The sequence below is a fragment of the Notothenia coriiceps genome, unplaced genomic scaffold (genome assembly GCF_000735185.1).
Source record: "Notothenia coriiceps isolate Sejong01 unplaced genomic scaffold, NC01 NC01_scaffold00037829, whole genome shotgun sequence".
In the NCBI taxonomy this organism is placed as follows: domain Eukaryota; kingdom Metazoa; phylum Chordata; class Actinopteri; order Perciformes; family Nototheniidae; genus Notothenia; species Notothenia coriiceps.
In genome coordinates this window covers 1-11,587 of record NW_011370530.1, presented here as the reverse complement: position 1 = coordinate 11,587, position 11,587 = coordinate 1, and positions in this window count along the sequence as shown.

Below are 11,587 nucleotides of genomic sequence, written 5' to 3'. Positions count from 1 at the left end.
TAACTAATAGTATAATCAGGGAAGTGCATAAGCAACACCTGCTCCTTGTGACTTTAGTGTGAAGTTAGTAGTAAGGTACTATAAATAAATGCTGTTATGTGGTGGAGAAAAAGGTACAATATTTCCCTGTGTGTTGTGAAGTAGAAGTAACAATACAATTATACAACTACATGTGCAGTACTTAAAATTACTTCTATAACAAGTAGAATATATATGTAAAATATGTCTTAATATAAGTATAATAACTAGTTTTCATTTGACAACTTGTTTTGTAAATGCTTTTGTCTTAAAAAGAAAAAAAAGATTGATCCGTCCAATCAATATCGATAACTGGTCCATATTTCTATTTTCACAAAGGAACTTAGCTGTTTTTTCTCCGAGGAGGGTGCATTGGACGGTAGGTTTAAGGGGGAGACCACCTTACACATTCCCTTGTAGTAAAGCTCCAACATATATCAACTCTAATGTGTATCTGATGTTCAATGCTGCCAACAAAACAAGGCTTCAGAGACCAGATCAATAGGAGGAAAGGTACATATCCACTCTGAAATGTATTGATGCCCAATTATAAACATATGTGCAGGAGGACCTTAAAACCAAGTAAAGAAGAGTTTGTTATTTCCACCAGCACCACCAGTTATAGCTGTGAAACGCTGATGTGTGCTGAAGTGTAGAGGTATAAGTATCTCCTGGAATTCACTTTCACTCATAATTGTCTCTCTTGAGGCACACACCTAGGAGAAAGGGCCAAACTAATTAAATATTGATACACATTGTGACTTGACACTGCTCTTCAGGGCTCTTTCTCACCTCCTCCTTCTCCCACAACTCTCGACAATGGGGATAAGATCCAGGCAGCACCTCTTCCCCCTGCCCGAAGGTCATTTGAGGTAGCCTCTCATTCTCTGCTGCAATGTTTAGTGTTGCATCTTCATTAAGGCAATAAAATGCTTATTAGAGATAAAATCCCTGCCACAATTTGAATAATTCTCATAAGTATCCCTACTAGCAAAGATCAATTGACTTGTTCACAGTGTCCTTGGACTTGTGCCCATGTTCTTTTAAAACAGATGTTTGATGATGTCCATGTGGTATATTCAAGCAGATTTTAACACCGCAGATTAGCTGACTTTTCAAAAGTTGGGCAGTTTAATCCTTCATTTCTGTCATGGCAGCGGGAGAGTGGTACAAGTTAGACATATAGATTTCCATCCCTCCACATGAGACAGCAGTTTAGTAAGTTATGTATTAAATCCTCCAAAACAAGTAACTTTGCAACTCCCTGCCCAGATTTAGCATGCTGTTAAAGAGGTCAAAACAACAACAAGTTAACATAGCAGCCTGCAGTCAAACATTCAAAAAGGTTCTTACTTAAGTTGGTGTTATTCATTTATTTAAAGGTTACAAATGTTACAGTCTTGTGTTGAGGTTGATGATACAACTGTTTTGGACACTGATTGATGATTATGGGCTGGCGCTCTGACCATCTCTTGCCCCCAATCCCACCCCCCATGGAGTCATCATCTGGTTGTTTTGTGCCCACGCCTCCTGTCACAGTGAGGCCGTGCCAGCTTGTAGAGCAGGTTTCAAAAGCAGCATCATGGTGCGCCTTTGTCACTCGCATGGTGATAAGCAATGCACAGTCACCGTCTCTCAATTATGTCCTGTCCAAAAACAGTGGTACATAATGATCTGTAAACTTTATCATGTAGTGTTTTAATGATCATTTGGTTAACAGTTGATTGAATTGGTAATGCAGTGAGGAAAGTGCAATGAGGCTAAATTCAGCCCAATTCTGTATTGAAGGGGTAGCATTTATTCATGTTGCTGCATGTCAGTGCTCTGATTTGATGTAGGGTGGATCCACTAGATGGAGCTACCCCTGCATTAAAACACGTGCACCTTACTCAGCTAATGATAGGGATTTGAGGCCAATCAGCAACAACTGTGAGGCAGATTGTGAAATGTTCACAGCTGACATTTGACATCTTGATTGGAAAATCACAGGTGTTACTCACAACATAGCCACAGGTTGATCTAATCCAATGAAACAGCCGGTGAGCCAACATGCACAATGCAAGGATGTTCATGTTGCAACTGCATTCCTTGGTTTCTTTTCCTTTTTCTAACCAGCTTGTTTTTTGAATTTTTTTTCTCTCCATGCAATATAAATGTAATACTGCCTGATTTTTACAGATCAAAAATAATGCAATTAACCGGAACTGGCCTTACTGTAATGGCTCAATAAAAAAAGGCATGATACCAGACTCTCTTATCTAGAGGTGCATAAGGAGAATGTTACTAAGAGGTTCAGGAGGACTACTGTCGCTAAAGGGCAGGTTTACAGTAGATTGCCCACTGGGAGGCTCATTAGGAAGTTGGGAGCAGGACATACTAAGAATTACTGCTGGTGAGGAATTATTGGAATGGCATGAGAGGTTTTTGCAAGACTGTGAGTCTTTTGAAAGAAAAAATAACACATTATTCCTTTCATATATCAGAAGTTAAATGTTCTAAGCAATAAAATAAACACTTTCCTAATCAAATATATTCAGAATGACTTCTGCCACAGCCCTATTTGCTGTTATTGCCTGTAGCTTATGGTGGCTAATGCTACCAAACGTTTTCTTTGTAATTGATGTCACTCAGTCGATTTTATAACTTGTCTGTAATTGTCACTTTCTGGTTCATTGGGCACCATATCAGAATCAGAATCAGAATCAGAAACAGGTTTATTGCCAGGTAGGTTCGCGCATACTACAGTAGGAATTTGACTTGATGTCATGGTGCACACATAAAATATAAAAAACAAGAAATCTAATATACATATATATATATAATATATATAGCTAATGTTCCACTGTCTCTCTTTAATGACTGTTAAAGCAGAGCCTATGATTGGATGTTTTCATGACGGTCTTTTTCTTCAGGCTTCAACCATACCTCATGTGCCATCGAGCATATGAATGAGGAATTCACTGACAAATGACAGATGATGCTGTTTACGCATTACATTAAGTCAATTGCTTTTAGTGCGATGGGTACAAGCGTTTTACTGACTTTGCTGGATCGCCACTACACCACAGCTGTATTTATTCACACAGTTTAATTTATTTTCACAGGAAAAGGGACTGGAACAACAACACGAGAATCACATTTTCTGCCGGGTTACTGATAAATCTTAAATGAAAAGATTTGTGGGATCTCTGAAATAGCTGATAAAGTCACCAAAGACTTTAATGTCTCACTTGCCAGGTATGTCATGGGGTTTTTGCTGCCCTATATCATGTCTAGGAAAGACATGGCAGCTTTATAACAAGCCAGAGCCTCTTGTGCTCATGAATACTATTCCCAAAAATTGAATGTTAAGCAGTTAGATTGCACTCTCCCTCAGAAATAAGCCATTACAAGGCATTTCCCACAGCTGGGGATTCACACAGAACTACATACAACCCCCCTGAGGAAATAATTGCTTTTTCAGTTTCTTCTTTTTGTTTCATCACTCAGTCTAACACAACTTTCTTCATAATTGCTGCGGAAAGAAGGAGAAAGATGAATCTTGCTCTTTAGAGGTGTTGACTCAATTTGTGTTGCTTCCATTTGACACGTATAGAAATAATGAAAAATGAAAAAGAACATTGGAGTGAAAGAAGGTATGATAAAATGTACACTGGTGATTGTTTAGGCTCCAGTGTGACTCCACCTGGAACTGGTTGTAGTTGTGTTAGCTGATGAGAATGATGGCATTCATTAAAGAGCCCCCTGCTGTTAAAACGATTCAGCGTCTTGAGGGGAGGAGGGTACACCTGGATGAATATGTTTTATGTAACAAGGATATCTTTCTAGAAGGCTGCGCTGGTCCCAGTATTATTATCTGTCGAGCAGTTGGATTTCCATCCGTCTCTGTGGTCAGAGACACTGGCATTTCCAGATGGCATGAACACCCTGCTGCATAAAACTGCATATTAATTCCGGTCTTATCTCTTCTAGAAAGCTCACTAGTGCGTAATTCTAGTTATTTGTCAGGAAAGGGCAGAAATACAAAAAAGTTAAATGATAATTATCCTTTTCGGATGTGTAATTAAGTAGATAATTTGTTTATATATAATTTAGAATCAGTAATATTATTGTATATCAATTTGACACTGCTTAATTTGGTATGGTATAAAAATTCTCATATTACATTTTTGTATTATTGTTTTACACATTCGAAATAAATCTAGTCAAATCTAAAATATGGTTAAACATTATTTTCATGCTTCATTAATGATTCATTCTAGTGATTTAGAGGTTTAAGCAACTGGAACGGATCACATTCTTAAATAATACTCATTGTGCATATATATAGGCTTATTAGAGTATATATCTTCTTACTGAAAAATTATAATGTAGCTACTTGATATTGACTATTAGGCTTTATTTCTACTTTGTATTTAGATTTTATAGAAATTCAAGATTTTAAATGTTGAATTATTTCTGGAATTGCAGGAAGAGTAGGACACACCTCTTTTTTTCTTGGCTTATCATTGTGGGAGCATGAACTCATAACTCAAATCATAGATAAAGCACAGATTGTTTTACATCTTTATGATGCAGACATGATAGGAGATGGCTGTGGAGGAAGCAGTGTTGCATAATAACCGGCGAGCTGAATCTTGTCACTTATATATGAATCACATTTACAAAGTTCCAATTAGCCTCTAAGCTGATATGACTATGTGTCTAATTAGATCCACTATTATGTTTTATGTTTTACTTTTATGTTTTAAGGCATCTGGCAGCACAGATACGCGCTCATCTGTTGCTGACAGTGATCAGACAAACATCACTGTAGCCCATTAAAATGTCTCCGGTGTATCCTCACTGTGGCCACCATTGTCGTGGAGCAACCTTGAATAGCGCTTAATAAATCCACCAGAGAGGGAGAGCAGCTGCAGGTCTAATCTGACAATGCCCAGGCAAGGGAGGTTTCTTTTGGGTTATCTTTCCGTCCTCTCATCACCATGCCGGTGGTAATAAAATGCTGCTTTGTGGCAGAGGATAAAAGCAACCCTGCTGATAACTGAGATTCCTCCACCGCTGAGCTCCTGGAGACGGGGCCGAGACAGAGGAACCATTAGAGACGAAAGAGGCAGTAATCTGATCATGCCCTATAGGGAAGATGCGGCATCAGTCAACTGTGCCTTAATGTCGATTGTCTGGGTTGGAGCAAACTTGTTCTGTGTTTACAACAGGTGACATCTGCCCATTTCTTAGTCGTATTCTCGTATCTGTATCATTATGATGTCTTTACTCACCTGACTGCAGGGGAACATATGGTTTGGCTATAGGAGGAGGCTCGTAAAGTGAATTTCATGCTGGATGAGTGCCAACAGAAAACCCTTATATACTAGACTGTAGTACATTAACGCTTAGCTGATCTACATTGATGCCAATTCTGATCCCTATCCACTTGTATTAGTATATATTTTAGAAGGGTATAAACCATTTCCACTACTAAGCACTTACAAATCAATTACCCAAGACTATGTGAAATTAAGTCAGTGCCTTTTTACAAAACGTTTCCATGATTTCATCTCCATTTTAATCAAGTTCATCATAGGTTATAACTTTGTTAAAACTATTTCCTCGTAAAAATAATGGTCAAGACAAATTAATGTGAAAGCTTTGTGATATTGAATCCATTATTTTTTATAAAAGCAGTGTCACATACCACGGGAAAGAAAATAGAGCAGGTTCTTCTAAAGCAGGGTTATAATGAATCCTCGCCCAGAATGTCAATTATTTCACATTTTCACATTGTCACTGCCTAGTTTTTATTTCCTTTTTTCAGCGTTTTTCTCCTATGATAAGGACTGTAAATAATCATGTTACTATATGTCACATTACTGTCAACATTAATTTCCTCCAGTAGCCACATCATCCATGAAGAAGCCTGAGGATGTACAAAACTGTCAAGAACAATGTGCTTTATGTTGCATTTCTTATGCCCATTTTAAGCATTCAAGCATTCCTTCAGCAGCATATCATCGTGAACATTATCTCAGTGCATGAGAGCCGGATGAGTATTTTCTGCATGCTCAGTGACTTGCTTTATTCCATTAAATTCTATTATAGCAACATATCGGTGCTGTTTATTCCCTGACTCACCGGCACAAAACTGCGGAGAAACATTTGATATGTGTGGGCGTGAGATATTCACACATCACTAGGCCATGACTTATAGGAGGCTGGATCCATAACGTCAACACCTAGTGTAATAAATTCATCCCACTGTCTGAAAGAGAGGCTTCAAAACCCTTTTTTTCTATAAACAACATTGTGCTCCTGCTCCAAGCTTTTTTAATCTGCTGACTAAGCTGGTGGCTAAGAACACAGCAAACCTTATCTAATCATTCTTAATATACATCGACAGGACTTTTCCTCCTGTTGGGGTCTGTTCTACAACAATGCAACACGCTGTACAATTCCCCAAACGCCTCCTAACACTTACTGAACCGGCTTGCTCTCTATGAATCATTTTGAAAATGCTAAAAGATTCATGGTTAGTTCAACGATTAAAGAAAAAGCACTATTCATGGCTGCATTTATTTGGCATGTAGGCAGGGTTTAGCCATTATCTTTTTATCATTCATCTTTTCTGGATAAAGCCAGATTTAGGTATCCGTTTTGTCTATCAGGTTGTCACAGGGTTGACCGCAATCATCACTCATGTCTACCAAATGTCTCCAGTGAAATATTAAAAAAATGACTGTGTATTGCAGCATGTGTGTTTTCATATGCATTCATGTGACCAGATCTCTCTCATGTGTTTAATGCAGCAATGCTATCATCTCGGCACATCTCAATAAAAAAAAGTTGAAGCCAAGCGGTTGAACAGAGAGATAGGAGCCTATGAGAGAGGGGGTTGGGGGAATCTATAGGCGACTGTCACCGTGATGAATTAATCACAGGCAAAGTCAGCTTTCCTTCAATGTGCTGATCAAAGTCTCAATGGGCCAAACCTGATTCAGGATTAGAGTAGCTGTATACTGTACCTGATTGGAACTGGAATCTATACTATCTTGGGATCAATTGATTATTTTTTCCTGTTGTAGATGTTGAATTATCATCATATTTTTTTTTCTTCTTATGGATTTGGTTAGAATTTGGCCTTTTTTAAGATGGATCCTGTACTGGGACATTTGCTGCTTCAAAGAATACTCGATAACCAGAGATGCAGCCTGTTGGGAATGAAGTCATTACATCTCAGCCTACTGTCTGTTTTTGCGTCTCTGGCATATTTGTTTCTTGGTCTTTAAGGAATAAGACAATCTGAAAAGAAGAAAAGCAACACTGTAATGTCTTATGTTGCTCTGTCAGACATTCACTGATTCTAATTAGTTGTGTTGAATTGATAAACACCCAAGAGGAACATGACTATACATGTGTTGGCTATAAAAAGTAAAATGCATTGCAGCACTGGACTGCAGCTGACAGTCGTTCCTAACATGAGTTTCATGGAGGGAAAGCTTTCAAAGTAGGCTGAACAGATGTCAAGCGCTCCTTGTGGATATTAGCTTTCCATTCTGAAGCCGTGTTTGATAAAAAGATTATGACATTAAAAGTAGTGGAAATATGTTGGCTGAAATACCCAGGGGACACTCTAGAGTACCATTAGGCTTGTCGAAAAGTTATGATGTGATATTTTGTAATTCCAACTCCTCCGGCTGCCCTTGAGAGCTGTACACTGTAGAAAAGGTGAGTAGATTTGAAAAGTATAATAAGTGCAGCAAACCACAACCATCCACTGCTCTTACTGTGTACCACCTCCAGGTTTTCACTGGACCTTTAAGAGAACTTGACATGAGAGGATGCTTTCAAATGTGCTGCTATCTAGAGATTAGAATTAAAGTCTCACTCTTCAAAATAACAAAAATAAATGTGTTGGATTCAGGTATGAAGCACACATTTCGATAAAAGGGCCTGCACTCAGCTGTTGACGTAAAAAGGGAGGGAACAAAAAGGCAAAATCTTCGACATCCCCTCCCAAAAGTAACAGACAAGCGTTTACATACCATTTTTATTGTGATGTTATTCCTCTTAAAATGACCAAACTTGGATTATCCTTCCGCTAATGTATCACAACCGAAACAGCTTTCCTTTTTCAAAAAGTCGTGTTGGCAGGATTACACCTGCAGAGTGTAAAATCACATTTAGTCCGACAGGGTTCACTCAATCCATTGCTGAAAAGCAGAGAAGCCAAGTGTATTATTTATTTGGCAAAATGAAATGCAGGTTCTACAGCTGCATAAAGCACCTAAAACCTACCTCCTCCCAAAAGAATGTACCATACTGGATTTTTTGAGGAGAATTATTGTTGTTGGACTCTAAATCTAATTTGATCCTTGTTGGCAAATCCTCCTCTGTTGGGAGAGAGTGGAAATGGTTTAATTTAAAGCAAATGCATGCACACACAACCACAAAATAAGTGGATTAAAGTTATAGGACAGCCGAAGCGATTGACTAGCACTTTTGTCAGTGCTCTTGTTACAGATTAAAGCTGGAGTTTATTTAAGAGGAACACTTCTAATACATAATGGGAGAGTGGCAAAAGCTGCAAGCACATTTAAAGTTTCAGGTAGCTTTGATTTATAACAATTATTGCGTTATCATAAATACATTTCAACTTCTTATTAACAGACATAGTGCAGAGATACAGAAGAACCATATCATGTAGCGAGATCAGAACTTTGGACAGAGCTATTGGGTAAAAGATGGTTTTATGGGATTACTTAACTTGAATTATTCCTTTGAAACAAACTGTAATGGACATAAATGCATGTGCAGGTGTTCCTAGTCAATCCCTCTAAAGCCCCCATGACAAATATAGGTTTCTGAAGGGTTCCTCTTAAATCTCAGAGGACTGGTTAAATTGGCCTTGTCAAGCCAGATCTAAATCAATAAACCCACACTCCTTGCACTAGCGTTCATGCCTTTTCACCTCTCACGTCAACCTTACACACCAGAAGTTGTGGGATGCATCAGATCCCAGTTACCCATTAAAGGGCCATTTGTGGACTGTTTTTTGAAATGACAAAATGATTGATTTCACCATATGTTCTCAATCATTGGGATCAGTTCTTGCTCAGCAGGGTGAGAGGAAATCCCTCATTCGCTTTTATGGCCGCTTTATTTCTCGCTGTAGGCGGATGTGTGTCCTCCCTTGTCACCTCATCTTTATTCACAACGGGAAGCCTCGTGGCTGCACTCTGAAGGATTGTCTCTCCTCTGTTGTGCCAATACGTCCTCTGTGTATCCTGCACTGGCTGGCTAAGGTGTGCATTGAGCCACGGCTGGAGGGATTTAAGCGTTTAACACTTAGCCCTTGACAACAAAATGACTGCTGCATAAGGCAAGGCAAGGCGAGGCAAGGCAAGGCAAGGCAAGGCAAGGCAAGGCAAGGCAAGGCAAGGCAAGGCAAGGCAAGGCAAGTTCATTTATACAGCACCTTTCAGCACACGGCAACCCAAAGTGCTTTGCAAAATAAAATAAAAGACATTTAAGAATAAATACAGTGGAAGCACATTATAAAAATGCATTTAAAAACACACATGGATAAAAGCCAAACTGCAGTTTGAATTTGAACAACTCATCCAAATGCAGCATCAAAAAGATACATTTTTAATCTCGATTTAAAAGTATTAACAGTTTCAGCTGACCTGCAGGATTCAGGGAGTTTGTTCAAGATGGTCGGGGCATAACAACTAAATGCTGCTTCTCCATGTTTAGTTCTGACTCTTGTAACAGAGAGCAGACCCGTCCCAGAAGACCTGAGACTCCTGGATGGTTCATACTTTTGCAGGAGATCTTTTATATAATTTGGTCCTAAACCATTTAGTGCTTTAAAAACCAGCAATAGTACTTTAAAATCAATTTGTTGGTAGACTGGAGGCCAGTGTGAAGACTTCAGAACTGGACTGATGTGATCCACTCTTTTAATGGTAGGTGGTACAGGTAGGCTGTCTATTTTAATATGGATAAATGTGTCACTTCACAGAGCAAATTAAGAAGAGTTAACACAGACAAGGATACTTTAAAGACAGAAATCAGGAAGCTTGAAGTTGAACAACAACCAACACTCAAAGAGATATTACTTTGGGTCAGGGAGACTATTTTTGGGGTAGATAATTCTGGACCTTTAACGGTGGTTGCCACCTGTCATAAAACTGTAAAAAGAAGACTGCAGACTGATTTTGAACTTGTTTGGTAAGTAAATGAAATACTTTCTTTAAATGTTGTGTTTTGATAATGGTATTTCTCTGGCAGTTGGTCTTTTTTTAAATGGTGAGACTCAAGTAAATGTTGTACTATTACTTTATGCCGCTATTTTATGTTACTATCCATCTGTGCCTTTGGTACTTTGGTACCATTAGTTTATTAATGCACTAAAGCTAAAACGTTACATTCCATGACTAAAGCAAAAGCCTCAATCAGGTTCATGTTCTGGGGTTTTGATGTAGCTATTGTAGGTAACCTGTGATTTAGGATTAAAAAAAGCCAAGCTAGCTGACGTTTTACAACAGATTTGTGATAATAGTGACAATAAATTAGCTCACATCAACTAGCTATGTGTGTGTAGCATGAAGGGGCTACAGATTTATTTTCGTTTTGTAACCCTCTCGTGTAAAATAATAAATACATTAGCTAAACCCAAACTTAGCTTTCATCAAAGATTCTTAATGAGAGGTTGAAAACCGTATCTGCTTTCATGGAAACCCCAGAAACTTGTTGTGACGGCTGCTGTTCTTTACTGTATGGTTAGTATCGTCTTGGTGTTGGTAGCTCGTAGTTATTCCATGCAAAGAGAACAGGTGTAGCTCCTTTCTGTACTCTGTTCAGTCCTCCAGCTGTGACCAATAAGTCTCCTGGTCGAAAATGCCTATGCCTACTACACACACGGGTATTTTGGGGCTGGAATTGTCCCTACGGACCTTGATCAGCCACTGAGCCTTTACCTCATCATCAATAGGAAATGAATGGAAACTTATCTCCCAATTATAATGGGACGAATTTGTACAAAGGGGCACACAGCAATGTAGTGCCGACTTTCTTACCCGCTGGAACGCAAATCGCTTTTCTTTACCGCTCATCATCTATGCTATCTATCGCTAACTATATCGCTATCTGTATGCTATCTATCTTGCTAGACCCTCCAGAAAAACGCGATTCTGCATTCGCAGAATTTACCGCATAATCAGCAAAATGGCGCAGATTTTTAAAAGGCCGCATATTTATCAAAAGGCCGCATAATCCCCGAATTTTTCCACACAAAGTTGAGAGGGAATTTTTCCACACAAAGTTGAGAGGGGATTACAACATCAGGAGGATACGTCCCCAGCTGACCCAGACATCAGCGCAGGTTCTGGTCCAGGCCCTCGTCATCTCACGCCTAGACTACTGCAACTCCCTCCTGGCTGGTCTACCTGCATGTGCCATCCGACCTCTGCAGCTCATCCAGAATGCAGCGGCTCGTCTGGTCTTCAACCTTCCTAAATTCTCCCACACCACACCACTCCTCCGCTCCCTTCACTGGCTTCCAGTAACT